The 14,515-nt window shown below is 45.5% G+C and overlaps 1 long non-coding RNA gene across 1 annotated transcript; it reads left to right on the forward strand.

Moving 5' to 3' along the window:
• The first annotated feature begins 1,852 nt into the window (after positions 1-1,852).
• LOC141110092 (uncharacterized) lies at positions 1,853-13,437 on the forward strand. Its single transcript, XR_012236238.1, has 5 exons — positions 1,853-1,914; positions 3,374-3,434; positions 5,465-5,547; positions 6,932-7,029; positions 13,072-13,437. It is a non-coding gene; the product is annotated as an uncharacterized lncRNA (long non-coding RNA).
• Positions 13,438-14,515: the final 1,078 nt, after the last annotated feature.

The raw sequence follows: 14,515 nt of genomic DNA on the forward strand, positions 1-14,515 counted from the left end.
GTGAGGGGAAAAAATGGATGATTACCCATAAATACCCTCACCTGTGCACAAGCCTGTCTTTTGACCTCCAGATGAAAAAACATGACTTGCTGCCACATGCTTGGGAAGCAATGTTCATTTTAAAGCTGCAGTCTAAACTTTTTTCTCTCCACTTTGGTTAAATGCGACACATCTATGCTACAATCTTATTATATAATTGTTTTTTGTTCAACTGTTATATTGTGGCCTACCTAAGTGTTTGTATTCAAACAGGCAAACCATTGCACTGCATAGATCATCCTTTCTCTGCCTTTTAACTTCAGGGGATTGCCCCCCCACCCCATTGTGAATATGTGGGAAGCATGCTCCCCTGATTGTGAATTTGTGGAAAGCATGCTCCCCCTATTGTGAATTTGTAGGAGGCATGCTCCTTCTCCCCCCTCCCCCTATTGTGAATTTGTAGGAGGCATGCTCCTTCTCCCCCCTCCCCCTATTGTGAATTTGTGGATAGCAGGCTCCCCCTATTGTGAATTTGTGGGAGGCATGCTCCTTCTCCCCCTCCCCCTATTGTGAATTTGTGGATAGCAGGCTCCCCCCCATTGTGAATTTGTAGGAAGAATGCTTCCCCCCCCCCGCATTGTGAATTTGTGGGAAGCATGCTCCGCCCTATTGTGAATTTGTGGGAAGCATGCTCCGCCCTATTGTGAATTTGTGGGAAGCATGCTCCGCCCTATTGTGAATTTGTGGGAAGCATGCTCCGCCCTATTGTGAATTTGTGGGAAGCATGCTCTGCCCTATTGTGAATTTGTGGGAAGCATGCTCCGCCCTATTGTGAATATGTGGGAAGCGTCCCCTCCCTCTATTGTGAATATGTGGGAAGCATCCCCTCCCCCAATTGTGAATATGTTGGAAGCATTCTCCCCCCATTGCTCCCTACATATTCACAATGGGGGGGGTGGATGCTTCAGAAAGTCTATCCTGAAGCAGTTCCTCAAACTAGATGGATTACAATAAACCAGTGGTCTCACTGGGGCCAGATGTGATTCTTTGCTTGCCTGGGCCTTGAGGCATAATTCCTGCCACTGACAATCGTGCAGTATTCCTTCCACTCGCAAACATGGGGCACTATTTCTCCCCCTGACACCAACTATTTCTCCTATAATACCTAAAGATTTGGCATGGTTTACACTCAGGCAAATTTCAGCCACCCTAGATTCTCAAGGACAGTAAATTGACCTTGTAGAAAGTTTGGAGTCCCCTGCAGTAGACCTTTAATTGCTAGGTAGGAAAGGTTGCGGCAATTTTTCTAATTGGCACTGTGAAACACCACACTAATGTGCATTAACATATATTGATATATGAAAAGGTGACCCAGACTCCAACTCTCCTGTGCCGTCTTTCCTGTCTCCAGTAGGACTGGCAACACTGTAAGGGGAAGGATCTGATGGCAGCTGGCCAGCCCAATATGAGGCCAAACGTCATGTGTCCTTATCTGCAATATCATGCAGGTGTGGCAGTGGTTATTGCTGTGTTGCAAGGCTGTGTATGAATGACTCAAAGTGCAACATTGTTGCTTATTTTGCCTTTGAATGCGTTAACGTTTCTTGATAAAGCAATATCTGTATATGACAACAATGCTAGCTGCCTGGCTGTCATGCTGGTGGTCTTTAAATCCAGACAAGTATGCAAATTGGGGGCTTTTATCCAAGATCTGCATACCTGACCGGGGGTAATTGACAGCAAGATCTAGGAAACCAGCATTTTCAGTAGGTCAGCAATGCTAGAGCTCACATTTCTCATAGCTGTTTTGCTATCTGCTTTCATTTTCAGTGGGCATGATGCCATCCATTTTGTTTGTGGTTTTATTTTTAGTTCCTACTGAGAATGAAAAGCTCAAAGCAATGTATCTCTTCTGTGGGACTTCAGCGTCAAATGGTAGGTTCCCATACAGACACGGGAGTTGTGAGCTTTTATCATAACCCCTGTTTAGGTTTAGCCACACATTTTTGTGGACCCAGTGTTAAACTGCTGCATTAGTTATGAACTTATCATAACTCACGGGCTTGGGTTTAACCACTTGTGGTGGTCCCCAGGTTCTGGGGTCTAGGAGTGAAAAGTCCTAGTTCAGTTTGAAATAGCTAGAGGAGACCTAGGCTGACAATTGAGCCTTCCTTGCAATTCTGGTTAGACAGTGTTTCTTGCCCCTTCTTGTTATACCGGAAAACTCAGTTGGGGTCTTTCACTCTCCTGAAGGTTAGCGGGAGTTCTTTCTGCGAAGGAGATGGACAACCGTGCTAGGCTTTCACTCTTGGGAAGTCTACGGAGAGCTTGGGCCCCGGGTCTCGTTCTCTGGAAGTAAAGGGTCTGCTGTTCTTAGATGGTCTGAACTTTCTATTTTGAACTGTGATTGGCTAACTGGGCTGGTTGATAGGCTTCTCTGTAGCAGGGGACTTGGAGACTGGGTCAATCCCAGTCCTTGCTGGATTGGGGGACGAGTGCCCAGTCCTTCATGAAGATCGGGGCTAGGATGGATTCAGTCTTTTTGCCCTCTGCTGCAGTGCAGCTTGGAAGCTAGTCTAGGAGGTCAATCATGGTCATCATGGGAATGGGAGGGTTATCTGCACATCCTTTCTTCCTGAGAATAGAGTGTCGGTCTTGGAATGATTCTCGGTCTTTCTTGGTTAGAGTATGAGGGCACCATGCTAGAGTCAACAAATACTTTGGCCAGACCAACACGGGCGCTCTAATATTGGGTCAGACTTTTTGGTATTTGGTTAGATACCTTATCCTCTTAGGGGGTGCCATTCCCACAAAATGCTAACCCATCAACATTTTCATTGGCTAACTTCAAAGGTTTAAATTGTAGTTTTGAAATATCTCATTATGAAGCTTTACTGCTTGTTCACACTTAAAGCAGAGGTCTGCCCACCGCTGCAAAAATTAAAAGCTCCCGGAAGGGGAAATAGGATACCTGTATTAGAAAGGAGTACAACGAACGGAAGTTCCACTTTGGGGTGGAACTCCGCTTTAATTAAAATTAAATTTGCTGCTCCTTTCACCACTGTGCCTGTTGTGGTCACCATACTGAAATGGTTTAAATTGTCATCCATTTAAAAATGCTTCTATTATGCTTTACTGCTTGTTTACACCTAATGAAAACTTACATTTGCTGGTCCTTTCACCTCTAACTGTTGTCACCATACTGAAATAAATGTACCTCTTGTGGCTTTATTGGAGGCAATAAGGTCTGCTTTATTTGCTGCCTTTGCTTTTCTAGTGTCTGTTTAAAAGACTGAACTGTCTACTGCAAGTTTGGTAAGTAGGTAATGAGTTTGTATCTAAAGTAGTTACAACATGGTTTACAGGGTTTTAATGCCTAGCTTTTATTTTGTAGCTGGTGAGGTGCCCATCAAGGGTGAACTATGGCAACACTGCGAACTGTTGACAAATTGGAGGTATGTATCAAATGTGGCTTATAAATCCAGTAATCTATTGAACAGTTTAAGTGAAATGTGTTTTGATACAGTTTAGGTACCAAATCCTGGTATTATATTTTTTTTTTTTTCATCTTTTCATGATTAACACTACTAAAAAGTCTATCCTGAAAGCAGTTCCTCAAACTAGTTGGGTTACAATAGACCAGTGTTCTCACTGCAGCCTGGGGCCAGATGTGCTCCTTTGCTTGCCTTATCTGGGCCTTGAGGCATAATTCCTGCCACTGACAATGAGGCAGTATCTCTTTCACTCACAAACATGGGGCACCATTTCTCCCATGACACCAACTATTTCCCCACTTATACCTAAGATTTGGCATGGTTTACACTCAGTATGCACATTCCAGCCCCCCTAGATTCTCAAGGTCATTTTAGAAAGTTTGGAGACCCCTGCTGTAGACATTTATTGCTTGGGTATGAAAGGTTGCTGCAATTGCATTAACAGATATTGCTACAATAGCCAGCTATAACTTCAGTCTTGGTAAAACTATTCTGTATAGGAATAAAAACCTAAAGAAAACTAATGCAGCCACCACCTCCTAAAAAAAATTAAGCTTAAATTTTTTTTTTTTTTGGCTTTAGTATGGCTTGTTTACACCACACTCCCTGTGTGCAGTTCTGCAGGAGCCAGATAAAGTTAGGTTCCAGTTTTTTAAACTTGCAAAGCTTATGGGTGGAACATGTAACGTGTTCCTGAAGGTGAGCTTATCCTTTTTAACCCTTTCATAGCCAAAGCAGTTTGTGTTTTTGCACAGGTTAAAATGTGTTAAGGCCTGAAGATTACATAACCCCCAACCAAATATATTTACTGAAAGGAGACACACTAAAGAAAAAAATTGTGGTAATTCCAGTTTGTCACATATTACCACATGGGACTAGGAAATACAATTTCAGTTAAAAAAACACATTAAAAGTTAATTTTAGGGGGAAAATGCAATAAGTTACCCAATTTAATTTTTTTTTTTTTTTTTTTTTTACAAAAGTCAATCACATAGAGGACACAATCACCTATGACTTTATATTCTATTTTTTGTGACAGATTCTCTTTAATGAGGCACCCAGGGTCTGAAAGACCTTGCATGTCTTCCCTGTGCTCCACTGAATGTAAAGCAATGCACATCGCACTGCATTAGTCTGTCCTGGCCTTGATGGCCAGGTAAACTGTCAATGGGGGCCTGGAATTGATGTCACACGTCACTTCTGGGTCAGCAGCAAGAAGGAGGGGGGGAGCAGATGTGCACCTGTGCCAGTCTCAGGCCTGCAGATCAGCAAACAGAGCCTGGGATACGTGGGGTGTAGAGCATTTTGGTGTCAGCTCAAGCACCAGGATGCAGTGTGGGGTTTATTTTTTTTTTTGGCCCTTGTCGACCTGGTGCCTGGGGTTTGTTGAGCCCTTAATCATGAGAAAAGTACAGAGGCTGCCATTGCTCAAGTCTGATTTTGATAAGGTTTGTTCTGGCTGTCTGGTGCTTTGGCCTCAACGCTTTGAGTGTCTGACCTGAGAAATATAAAATTCTGGCAATAACAGAATGCTTGTTTTCAGACTAAGTTTTTAAAGCCAAATTAGCCAGGCAACAAGTCCATTAGTCCCTGTAGGACAGTCTGTTCAGTAAGCCAAGTGGAAGTGAAGCAAAAAACATCTTCACTATGCTCCCAGTATGGAATTATCTAGGGTGGTTTTATTAAATTTAGGCCTAAGCATAGAAAACCATAGCGGCTTCTATTATGGGTTTCTCCTGGAAGTTTCAGTTGCTTTGCTGTCATACCGATACTCTTAACCAGGACAAGTATGCAGAAAGACTTCTAGACTTTCATGATCTGCCCACTTAGGGGTGACCTTGAACACATGAAGCCAGGTGTTAAGCATAACAGCAGGTCAGTTTTGGGTTGGCAGTGAGCCTTTTTCATGACATATTTTTAAACTTTATTTTTAACCTTCTCCTTAAGTAGACACGTTGCCATTAAATGTTTTATTTTTCCATTATTGGAAGCCTTGACCACCTGAAGCAAGTTGAAGGCTGAACACTCCAAGCATGATGGAATCCCTTCTCTTGTCCTGCAGTATTCGTGGATGGTAGGTACCAAAACTCATTAAGGATGAAGGCCTAGCTTGGTTTACTAGGTTTCACCAGAGGTCTGAGCTTTTGTTCTAACTCTTGGCTTGGGTTAGCCACACACACTTGTGTGGACACACAAATGAATTTAGGATGATAGTCTAGCTTGGTTTGCTAGGTTTCACCAGAGTTATGAGCTTTTAATCATAACTCTATCATAACCCTTAGATTTTGGAGCAAAGTTCTTGTTAAGTTGGATGTCCCTGGGTAGAAATTTGCTCCTAGGTTGTGGGTTGAGCTTTGTTGGAGCGGGACACTGCGACACTGCTACTTCAGACTCCGATGGCCTCTTTAATTCACATTTTGTGCTTACCTTGCAGGTTACTGGTTACTAGGAGCGTTTTCTGCCATATACAGGGATAGATGGCTGAGCATTTACTTTACTTTGAAACCTCTTGGGAAAGTCTCCAGAGAGCCCCTGCTCTCTGCAAGTAAAAGGGTCTGCTGTTCTGAGACTATCTTGCTTTTCCTATTATGAGCTGTGATTGGGAAACTGGGCTGGTTGATGGGCTTCTCTGTAACGGAGGACTTGGAGACTGGGTCAGTCTCAGTCCTTGCTGGATTGGGGGCGAGTGTCCAGTCCTTCATGAAGGTCGGTTCTAGGGCTGATTCAGTCTTTTTGCCATGTGCTGCAGTGCGCCTTGGAAGTTGGTCTAGGGGCTCAATCTTGGCTTATGATGGGAATGGGAGGATTCTTTGACTGCACATACTCTCTTCCTGGGAATAGTGTTGATTTGGAATGCTCCTTGGTGTTTCTTGGTTAGAGTATGAGGACACCATACTAGTTAACAAATGCTTTGGACCAGGCCAACATCAATACTCTTATTCTTGGGTCAGACTTTTTGGTATTTTGTTAGACCTTTTCCCCTAAGGGCATAAGTATTCTAACACATGCCATTCCCATTTAACACAAATGGGTTTATATAGTTGGTTTTACTGTTTAGCTCTACTAAGGCAGTTTAACAGATTGCACATTATTTTGTTCTCAGGGCACTTTAGCCCCATGTAGAGTATTTACTTGTTGAGCCCTGAAGCCCATTCTAGTGGTGTTTTGTATACAATGACAGTGATTCCCCTTCGCTGGTCATTTTATGCCTGCCCTGGTGCAGTGAAGAATGCAAATTTTCTGTTGGTTGCAGGCTTTGGTCCCATTAGCGCAGCATCATTTTTTTTTCTCAGTTAGACCCTAGAGCAGTTAAAGTGATTTTAAAAATATAGGTTGATTCGCTGCTGGTTCTTCAAGAGCCCAGCCAGAAATGCATTTTGTGTTTTTGCAATGTCTGATTGTCACATCCATGTGAACCAGGTCTTAAAGTGGAGTTGATGTGTTCACTTGTTTTGAAGGCCCTTCATCCTTTGTGTTTTTAATGGTACCTCCATTTCATTCAGATGGCTGGCTGAGCAACACTGTTCTGGCAAGACACTGCTGGTGTGGGAAATTGGTAAGCATCCATACATAATATTTCTAGGCAATCTTTTTGTAAGGGGTACAATGGTAAATAAGTGAAGGGTTTATATCTTCGATCTGACTTTTAGACAATGCTTATTAGCTTAACAAAAGCATGGGGGGGAGACAGAGGGTTGGGTTTTTTGTCAAGTGTCTGGTCCATATGTTCTCTTCCATTCAGAATCTTTTTCTAAATGCTCAATATTAGCTTTCTGCAGTTGATTTATGGACACCCTATGGCTGGAAACGAATTGCATACAGACTATTGAAGCACTAAGCCAACATTTGCACTATTCAATTTCCATCCAGCATCGGGTATAATTAACCTTTCCCTTCCCATCTTTCAGGACAGCCACATTGAGAGACCTTGGCTCCTCCTCTTCCTGGGAAACACTGCGCCAGCCCCCATAAATTTCCACCTCCACCTGCCAGCCTCAGTTATTTGTGTTTCCCCCGGTGGGGAGACACTGTGTTGGGAACCAGGCCTAAAACAGTCAGGGAGCATGGGGGCTATATTACTAAAAAGTCCCTAACTAGGAGACAAGGGTCTCTGGGGCAGCGGCAGGCTACATACCGGCCACATCTCGTCCGCCTCCCCCACTTCGCCGAGCGCTGGTGGAAGTCTGGGGGGGCCCTCTTTCACAGCCACAGGGCTGTTTGCAGGAGGCATATCTGTCCCCCTGTACAGGCCGCAGTGGAGCCGAGCGGGCCGGACGGCGGGTGATGTCATTTCCGGCGGGGGGGGGGGGGGGTGGGGGGCGGGTGGCATAAGTGTGTCCTTTGACCCGCGACTTCCGGTTCCGGGTCGCGCGGCGCTGATAGAGGGCCAGGCACGGGCTGGAGAGGAGTTTGTTCACTGCACAGACAGTGTGAAGACTCCACAGGCCGCCCACCACCATGTCGGAAGCAGATGCTCAGACGGCGCTCAGCGATGCCAGCCTAAGGTAAGGGTACCCTGGGGAAGGGTTCCCCCTCTACCTAGGCTTTCCCTCCCCCTTATGGTTCCTGTAGTGGGGGGAGGGGAAGGAATCCCTCTAGGTGGGCAGGGGGGGGGGGGAAGACCTGGTCCCTCAGTGTTATAGGAGGGACTTGAATCTCCTCATGGTTGTATTTCTGTGTGAGGCTTTGTGGGGATATTGATTGGTGTTTGATTTTTCCATGTTTTTCAGAAATCTTCTGAGAAAAAAAACCCCACATAGCTCTAAGAGAAAGTGTGCCTCCTGTAGGGACACCCTAGGGGAGGCTTGGAAAAAGGTCTTATGTAAGAACTGTATTGATGCTCTTGTTGACTAAAGAACTTCTGAACAGGAGTCAGGGTTAGCAGCATCAGTTAAGGAATTATCTTCAACCTTCCAATCATTTAAGACCCTGTTTGAAGGGTTACAGGTTCCCCTTAAACCCTCACCTGCATCACAGAATACAACCCCACGCTTAGCACAGGACTCTGCATCTTCCCAACCGGGGGCCGCCACTTCAGCCAAGGTGGCAGGCACTTCCAGAGAGGAAGCAAGGGAGGAACCAGACAGTGCTACCTCTGGGTCTCAGGATGACTCGGCGGAAGAGAGTAGGGAGGGGGAGTGCAGGAAGCCCTCAAGGTACAAGTTGTCCCTTGATGAGGTAGAGGACCTCTTAGGGGCTATCCACACTACCCTGGGTATCCAGGAGGATAAAAAGACCCTATCTCTCCATGACCAGATGTATAGGGGCTTGAAAAACAGAAAAGAAAAGAATTTCCTGTTCATGAGGTCCTAATAGAAACGGTCAAAAAAGAATGGCAGGATCCCGAACGGAAACCCTTCTTTTCAGGTGCCCTAAAAAGATTCCCTTTTTCGGACGATCCTGCCTCAATCTGGAACAAAAACCCCAGATTGGACGCAGCATTCTCGCAAGTGTCCAGACACACAGATCTGGCCTTCCAGGATCTGGGAGCTCTGACAGATACCATGGACAAGAAAAGACCTGGGAATCAACTCTAGGTAATCTGAAACCAGAGATGGCAGTCATGGTGGTGGCCCGAAACCTCGAGCACTGGCTTACACAAATCCAGGCTCATATTGAGGCAGGTACGGCAAAGGAGACTATTTTGGCGTCCTTTCCAACAATTCTAAGAGGCGTAGCATACATAGCGGATGCTTCTGCTGAGTCAGTGTGCATGTCAGCCAGGACTGCGGCACTTGCCAACTCAGCCAGAAGAGCTCTCTGGCTCAAAACATGGCCAGGCGACAATGCCTCAAAGGTCAAACTGTGTGGCATTCCGCTGACCGGTGATCTGCTCTTCGGCCCAGGTCTAGAGACAGTATTAGACCGTACTGCTGATAAAAAGAAGGCATTCCCAGTAAAACGAAAACCCCCAAATCAACCCAAGAAGGGGTTTCATCCACAAAAAAGGCCTCCCAAGTCACAGGAGAAAAAGACTTGGAGCCAAAGGGGTAAGGGCAAAGGAGGAGCGATTTTTCGCCCTCCTGAACAGCCCAGTAAGACCCAGTGACTCAGGGGTCACAGTGGGGGGAAGACTGGGAGCCTTCCTTCCACAATGGGAAGTAATCTCCCCCAACCAATTTATCCTGGGGATCATACGAAGGGATATTGTCTGGAATTTACAAAGCCCCCTCCATGTCGAAGCTTAATAACACTGGTCCCTGGGTGTTCGACAAAAGCAGAAGCCCTCCTAGGGGGCATTAAAAGAACTAGAACAACAAAATGTGGTGTGCAGAGTTCCAAAGAAAGAAGGGACAGGCTTTTATTCACATGTTGATGTGGTGAAAACCCTCGGTTACAGGTTAATTCTAAACCTGAAACCTCTGAACAAAGTGATTGTTTACAAGAGATTCCGGATGGAATCGATATGCACAGTCAGGGCGTTACTTCCCCAGAACTGTTACATGGTGTCACTGGATTTGACAGATGCTTACCTCCACATCCCCATTGCAGAGGCCTTTCAAAAATTCCTGCACCTGGCAGTAAAGGTAAAAGACAAAACTATTCACCTGCAGTTTCAGGTGCTGCCATTTGGCCTATCCTCGTCACCCCGAGTATTTACAAAGGTCATGGCAGAGGCCATGGCTTTTTTGCAAATCAGGGGGGTATCAATTATTGCTTACCTAGACTATCTTCTTCTCTTCGCACCATCCTCAGAACAACTAATCAGGGATCTGGAACTCAGACAACCCTGAAAGAGCTAGGATGGCTACTAAATCTTGAAAAATCCAGCCTTATTCCAGCTCAACAAATTTCCTATCTGGGATACCTGCTGGATTCTACTCAGCTGAGAGTTTTTCTCCCACCAGAGAAAATCCTGAAGCTAGACCAAGCAGTAGCAGGTCTTCAGAACAATCAGCAGGTACCAATACGGGTGGCCATGTCAACCCTCGGCCTACTAACTTCTGCCATCCTGGCAGTCCAGTGGGCAGGCCTTCACTTCCGTCCCCTGAAGGCACTGATTCTAAAAGTGTGGGACCACAGCCAGGATTCTTTAGACACACTGCTTTCAATCCCTCCTCAGGTCAAAAGGTCCCTATGGTGGTGGAGGAAGCAGATAAATCTGTCACGGGGCGCCTATGGATCATTCCAGTGTCCAGAGTGATTACTACGGATGCAAGTGACAGAGGCTGGGGGGCACATCTGGGACCTCAGTTGGCGCAGGGGACATGGAAAAAGGAGGAGCTCAAATGGTTCTCCAACTGGAAAGAACTAAAAGCAGTGGGCCTGGCACTCAGAGCTTTCAGGGAAGACCTACTGGGACAACATATCCAGATACGGTCCGACAACTCTTCAGTCATTGCTTATATAAACAAGCAAGGTGGCACGAGAAGCGGAGTTCTGTTAAGACTAGCCACAGAGATTCTCGGCTGGGTAGAAACCAATGCTCTGTCCCTTTCAGCAGTGTTCCTAAAAGGGAAGTAGAACGTAGTGGCTGATTTTCTCAGCCGAACACAGCTGAGAGAGGTGGATTGGGTACTCAATCAGGAGGTTTTCGACCTCATAGTCAGGAGATGGGGCCTCCCAGAAGTAGACCTATTTGCCTCAAGGAGCAATACAAAGACCCCATACTTCTTCTCTCTCAGCAGATGGGAGAACGCGTTAGGGGTAGACGCTCTGACACAAAGTTGGCACTTCAGAGTTTGCTACGCCTTCCCACCTCCGGTGCTTCTGCCAGCAGTTATAAGAAAATTCTAGGTAGAAAACACCACGCTAATTTTAGTGGCTCCGTACTGGCCCAAGAGAGCTTGGTTCTCGATCCTCGGTCAGTATGCGGCGGAACCTCCCTGGCTCCTTCCGTCCAGGAAGGATCTCCTGTCACAGGGCCCAGTTCTCTGTCCCCAGGTAGCCCGCTGGAACTTAGCCGCTTGGCTTCTGAAGAAGAGATTCTAAGAAGCAAGGGCTTTTCTGATCAACTGGTAGCCACCCTCCTTGATAGTAAAAAAGAGGAGACGCGCCACATCTACCAAAAGGTTTGGGGGCGTTTTAAGGCTTGGTGCCTAGAAAACTTTTAAGGTGCAGAGCCCTATAGCAGTCCTGGAGTTTCTGCAGTGCGGGGCTGATAAGGGGTTAGCCATCAGTACCCTTAAGAGCCAGGTTTCAGCGCTTAGCTCATACCTTGAGCAGTCCCTGGCCACCAACACCTGGGTGGTCAGGTTTTTCAAAGCCCTGTCAAGACAGAGACCAGTGCAGGGTCCTTCCTTCCCTAAGTGGGACCTTTCCCTGGTCTTGCAGGTTCTGACTGAACCCCGTTCGAACCTTTAGAGGAGTGTACTCTAAAGGACCTAACATATAAAGCTGTTTTTTGGTGGCTGTAACCAGAGCCAGGAGGGTCAGTGAAATTGAGGCCCTTTCAATTAGACCCCCCTTTTGTGTTGTGTTTTCGGATAGTCGTTTTTAAGACTGACCCGGCTTTTTTACCGAAAGTGGCTTCGAAATTCCATAGAAGCCAGGAAGTAATTTTGCCAACTTTTTGTCCTAATCCCTCAAGTGAAAGGGAATTTAGGTTTCACACTTTAGATGTCAGGAGATGTATCCTACGTTATTTAGAGCTGAGGAAGAGTTTTAGAAAGTCAAACTCTCTTTATTACTTTTTGCGGAGCAAGAAAGGGACAGAAGGCATCTAGACGCACCATTGCCAGGTGGCTCAGAATAGCTATTAGTGAGGCCTACAGGCTAGCAGGTAGAGAGGCCCCCATGGGAATTAAAGCACACTCTACTAGAGCTATGGCAGCTTCACAGGCGGAAAGAGTTGGAGCAACGCCAGAGCAGATTTGCAAAGCAGCCGTATGGTCCAGTTTCACCACATTTGTGAAACACTACAGAGTGGATCTGGTATCAGCAAGTGAGCAATCCTTTGGGCTAAAGGTATTGCAAGCTGTTGTCCCACCCTAAGTGGTAAGTGCTTGTCTATCCTCTCAATGTGGCTGTCCTGAAAGATGGGGAGGGAAAATTAAAGTTACGCTTACCGGTAATGTCTTTTCCAGTAGTCTTTCAGGACAGCCCTAGTACCCACCCGAAGTTTTGGGGGGTCTTGAAGACCTAAAAAAGGGCACAATAGTAATATGTGATAGTATGTTATTAATGTGTTCTTGTGTCTCCCCAGCTAACCGGAGGTGCTCCAGAAAAGACTGAGGCTGGCAGGGGGAGGTGGAAATGGAAATTTTTGGGGGCTGTTGCAGTGTTTCCCAGGAAGAGGAGGAGCCAAGGTCTCTCAATGTGGCTGTCCTGAAAGACTACTGGAAAAGACGTTACCGGTAAGCGTAACTTTAATTATTTTACACTTTCACTATCTTTGATGTTGATGGAGATGTCAAACTGTTTGGAACAGTGTATATTCAGACCCCTCCTAAACATCACAAAGCAGGGAGAGCATGTAGGAATTCTAAAGTTCGGTGCTTTTAAATATTACTGGTTTACCATCCTAAGCTATGCTATATTAATGGCAACATTTAACTAATCTAAAAGTAGGTGTAATGTGAATATGGCTGGAAATATACGTTTAAAGACTATGCTTGGAAATGTGTTGTCTCTAAACCTATACCTTTCCTCTTTTTAGGTGCTGTCTCCATTCTGCTCACCTATATTTGGAGTGTTTGTATGCAAGCAAGGCCAAGGTGAACTTCGATCATCCCACAGTTATCATTTTTATCACTTAGCCTGATTTTGCTTTTTATTTTTTCTGTGATTGCATTAGGCCAGTGATGGTGAACCTAGGCACCCCAGATGTTTTTGGAACTACATTTCCCATGATGCTCATGCACTTTGCAGTGTAGTTGAGAATCATGGGAAATGTACTTCAAAACATCTGGGGTGCAAAGGTTCCCCATCACTGCATTAGGCAGTATCCTTTCTGATTCCTTAAAGGGCCAGCCTCTTACCATTGTAATGCGCCATAAAAACCATTGTACGTGGCTAAACAAGTGACATGATTAAACATGAGCATTGTCTTCAATCCTTTCTTTACAATGTGTTTTAACTAGATGGTGGTGGGCAGTGTACTTGCACTTAGATTGAATTACCATTTAATCGGAATACTATAAAGACAATGGAGGGGGCAAAGAACCTCCTCACTGCTTCTTTCCAGGCTCCCGTGACACTGGAAGTGACATTACTGACTCCGGACTTCTGATGTCACAACCTCTGACTCAGCTAATCAGAGGAAGCTTCGTATGCGTTGCTAGAATACGTTGCTTACTCTGGCTGAGCGCCGATTAGATACTCTAGTACAGGGATAAGCAATTAGCGGACCTCCAGCTGTTGGAAAACTAAAAGTCCCATCATGCTCTGCCTCTGGATGTCATGCTTGTGGCCATCAGTCTTGCTATGCCTCATGGGACGTGTAGTTCTGCAACAGCTGGAGGTCTAATTGCATATCCCTGCTCTAGTATGTTCCGGGTATGAGAAGTCTTGGCTCCAACCCGGAACACAGTGTGGTATGCTGGATGTAGCTTCAGCTACATGGTTTATACCGCACATCCAGAGAATGAGTATCCCCTAAAAAGACTTTAGAGGCATTGGTATCTATACAAAAAGTATTGAAACCTAATTAAAGTGTAGCAAAGATATTTCAGTGTGCTACTCAAATGTGTATATAAAGAAATAAAAAAATTATAGTTCATATGGAAAATGATGGTATCATAAACTGGAGGTGTGATTCCTCTTTAAATCTTCAGTAAATCTTCTATAGATCATCTAAGACAGTGCAGAAATAGGAAAAGGGGGCTGCTTACCAGATTTGATGGATCCCCACCACAGATCATGCGAGCCTGAACAAACTTCTCTCGGGGTCAGGAACAGCTGGTCTTTGAGTAGAGACAGACTTCCCTCCATGCCTGGTAGTTGAAATTTCAGAGGCGGCAACCAGGAACGCTCTCCTCCATTAGCTGCTCCAGCAAGACCACTCGTAGCAGGAAATAGTATATTATAAAAGAAAGAGGCGCTTCATTGTGCTTTTAAAATGCTTTAATCCATGAATGGACAACTGACATCAAAGCATTGGC

Source organism: Aquarana catesbeiana, linkage group LG10 (assembly GCF_042186555.1).
Source record: "Aquarana catesbeiana isolate 2022-GZ linkage group LG10, ASM4218655v1, whole genome shotgun sequence".
Taxonomy (NCBI): Eukaryota; Metazoa; Chordata; class Amphibia; order Anura; family Ranidae; genus Aquarana; species Aquarana catesbeiana.